The 3,933-nt window shown below is 36.5% G+C and overlaps 1 non-coding gene across 1 annotated transcript; it reads left to right on the top strand.

Moving 5' to 3' along the window:
- The first annotated feature begins 3,315 nt into the window (after positions 1-3,315).
- On the top strand, positions 3,316-3,478 carry LOC115868900. The gene has a single exon (XR_004045861.1). It is a non-coding gene; the product is annotated as a U1 spliceosomal RNA (small nuclear RNA).
- The last annotated feature ends 455 nt before the right edge of the window (positions 3,479-3,933 follow it).

The raw sequence follows: 3,933 nt of genomic DNA, 5'->3' as shown, positions 1-3,933 counted from the left end.
TGTCAGGGATATCTTAGTCCTCAAAGCAATATCATAGTCTTTAACACTTTAAATTAAATTGTGCAATGGAATAACCCAATGCAATACACCTTTGATTTTTTTAATGCTGTGTCATTAGCATTCTCAGCAAAATGAAATCCTTCACACATTCAATATTTTCTTTGTTTATCATGATGCCCCAGTTATGAGAATTTTGGTTTTCTTTACCCTGGGTTTTAATCCATACTGAAGGCTACAATCTTGGACATTCATGAGCAAGTGCTATAAAGCCTTGCTTCCAACAAGCAAGATTTTGTCATCTTTATATCACAGGTTTTTAAATGAGCCTTCCTCCAATTCTGTTGCTGCATTTTTCTTTAATAATCAGTTTTTTCAGATTATTTACTCAGCATAGAGATTGGGTAAATATGGTAAAAGATACAACCCTGGCATGCATCTTTCATGATTTGGGGACCATGCGGTATTCTTGTTTTTCATTCCAACAACTGCCTCTTGGTCTATGGACTAGTTCCTCATGGGCACAATGTAGTGTTCTGGAATTCCCATTATTCACAATGTTATCCACAGTTTGTTGTGATTCACACAGTTAAATGCTTTTGAATACTCAAAAGAACACAAGTAAATATTTTTCTAATATTCTCTGCTCTTAGCCAAAGTGTATTTGACACTACCAATGATATCCCTTTATTAAGGGATAGGTAAGTATATGTCTTAATTAAAAAAAAATCATATTCCATAGACATAAATGGTTCCCTTATAGAGATTTGGTAAAAAGACTAAACAAGGAATTATTTTAAAATATTTTCTGATATCCAAATAAGAGGCTTAAATGAGCATCATGAACATGGCTAGCATACACCCAGAGGATCCAAACCACTCTTCGTAACTGGACCACGTGGTAAAATCATGAAAAATGAATGGAGGGCAGGGAATGAGTTGTCAAAAATGTTGTCTTGCTTAGAGCCTCAATTACTGCACATGGAAGAAGCAGTCAAGATCAAATGATGAAATACATTGGGTGAATCTGCTGCAAAAGATCTGTAAAGAACGTCACTTTGAGGACTAAGGTGCCCCTACCTTAGCGATGCAATTATCAATCACCTTATGTGTATGTGAAAGTTGGATATTGAATAAGGAAGACTGAAGAAGAATCGATGTATTTGGATTAGTTTGCTGCCAAAGAATACTGAAAGTTCCATACACTGCTGAAAGACCAACACAATCTACCTTGGAAGAAGTACATCTTAGGAACACGGATGATGGGACGCCCATGTATTTTGGACATATTATTAGTAGACCAGACCTTGGAAAAGGTCACCGTGCTTGGTAGAGTGGATTGGAAGTGAAAAAGAGGATGATCTTTGATGAGCTAGATTGACACAGTGGCTTCAAAACACTCGTTCAAAGTTAGCAACGGTGGTGAGGATGGTGTGGGAGGGAGTGAGCAGTGTTGTGTTCAGTCCTACTGGGTGACTATGAGTCTGAATCAGCTCAACAGCAGCAGCTAACTTCTAGACTTTCTTGGTTATATTGCTTAAGTTAACTTTTTTCTCTTCTTTGCATCTTAGGCTAATGTTAACCTGGCACATTAAATAATAATTCTAAGACCGAAGTGCCTTGTCACCTCCAGACAAATATGTCTTTTATTCCAAGATAAAATAATATGCTGTTTTAGCAGGTGGTGAAATTCTGGAAGGGATGAAAATGTACTTAACACAGAAGTGATTTTACTTATTAAAATTATCCCACTGACATATATTGTAAGTTCATCAGGATAACTGCAGTGCTGACAAATTTTAAATAGCATGTGATACACTATTAGCGGTTCTAAATAAAAAAAACAAAGTATTGCCATTTTTACAGGGAATTTTCATGTTTTGCTTCAAAGTTTTATTTACTTAATCTATCTGATTCTTAATTGGAAGGGAGGAGAGCTTTCAGGTAATCATTAGTTTTGATTATAATTCCACAAATTATAATTTGTGGAAGATGATGAAAAGTAAGATAATTTCTCCCCAAATCTAGAGATACTGGCTATTCTTCTTGACCTGGACCGGGAAAGAAAACAAGGCACTTCTGGCCTGATACATGAAGTTCTTTTTCTATGTGGGCTTCATTATATTCTTCTGGGCCGCTTTTTAATTATTTTTTATATGTAGAAAAAAATACGCATAAAAGCAGGAGTCGTCTAATGTTTCAGTAGTCTCTATATACAACCTTCAGAGTTAAGTTTAAGAGTGGAAATTAATACCATCTTATATTTTTGTCCTAAAATCTCTTGCTCTAAGAGATTCTGAATGACATCGCTTGGCCATGCCAAGTGCACGCATTCAACGATTAATGCTCGGGTAGACATAAATGTATGTCTATAATAGAAAAGTCCTGTTTTTGTAATGGTTAAGTGCTCCGCTGCTTTCTGTAAGGTCTGAGTTTGAACCCAGCATTTGTTCCCAGGAGAAACATGGAGGAGTTGGGTTCCCTAAAAACCTGTGTCCTTGGAAACGTCCAGGGACACTTCTATTCTGCCCAGTAGGGCGGCCTTCTGTTTGCATTAACTCAATGGCAACAAGTATGACTCTGGCTATTTTGATGTAGAGGAAACAATTGGCTTAAGTATACTAAGGAGATGACCTTTAAATAAACTATGCATGTGAGCAAATGAGTTGGTATTAACATGTCTATTTGAAATTTTGTGTATATTCCTGTTCTTGTCAATTAAGAGAATAACATTGGTACATATACATAAAAACGATGTAGAACACACAATGCAAATATTTACAGTACATTTTCTAGAAGACTAACTACAACACATTATAAATTAATTACTAATTATGTATATGTGTTAGTCCAGGTTGACTAGAGGAACTAATTCATAGACATATGTGGATAAGAACTTTATATAAAAGAGCAATTGTATGAGAAAACATCTCAGCCCAGTCCAGATCAAGTCCATAAGTCCAATATTAGCCCATATGTCCGATACGAGTCCTAAATTCCTCTTGAGAGTCACAAATCATGCAATGTTGCCAAATGCAGGAAGATCTCAGGCCAGTGGATAAAAGATCATGTGGACCCAGTAGCAGTGGAAGCATCTAAACACTGGTCCAGGTCTCCACATGTCTCCTCCAGCTCTCTGAGTGTCTCGGCAAAGGGAAGGCAGAGAGAGTCTGGGCCTGGCCTCCAGTGAACTATGTATTGCTGTCATGCCTCCAAATGAGGTCATCAAGCTGCAACCTGATCGACAGGCTAGAGTCCACCCCTTTGCCCAAATTGACAGGAGACTCTGTAACTGCCATAGTATATTACAATTGTCTCATACTTACCTGGCAGGGGAGATACCATGATCACGCAGGTGGTTTTCCCAGGGCGAGACTTATCCATTGCACTCTGTTGTGCTGACCCCTGTGATTTCCCCAAATGTGGGAAACTCGACTGCCTAATTTGTGGTAGTGGGGGACTGCATTCGCACTTTCCCCTGAAAAAGCAAAACAAAATAAAAACAATTGTCTCTTAAATTATTTGATCATGTAAAAATCAATGCATTAAGTTGTCAAAGAAAAGATCACATGATCTTATATTAAATACTTTTCTTAGGGAAAATAAGTAATTGAATTAAATTATGATCCTGTGTCCTAATAATACGAAGAATACTTTTGAAAAGGAAATGTAAATTACACTGAGAAATAACAGAATGTAATCAGAAACTAAAATCTATGGTAACAAAATTATTGCACATCATTACAGGTCTTGAAATATATTATAAGTATATTGTTTTTGTTCACACTTGTCATATACAAATATTTTTTTTAGTAAAGCTCACGTGACTGTGATTTAATACAACTAAATTCTTTTTTTCTCCATCCCTCCACCCCCGCCAACCTATACAACCATATTCCTAAAATAAGTAGGATTATTGTGCAAGTATGATAAAGG

Source organism: Echinops telfairi, unplaced genomic scaffold (assembly GCF_000313985.2).
Source record: "Echinops telfairi isolate 266 unplaced genomic scaffold, ASM31398v2 ScPeMD7_18;HRSCAF=68, whole genome shotgun sequence".
Lineage (NCBI taxonomy): Eukaryota > Metazoa > Chordata > Mammalia > Afrosoricida > Tenrecidae > Echinops > Echinops telfairi.
Note: the sequence above shows the minus strand (reverse complement) of the source record. Positions and strands in the feature narration are given on the sequence as shown.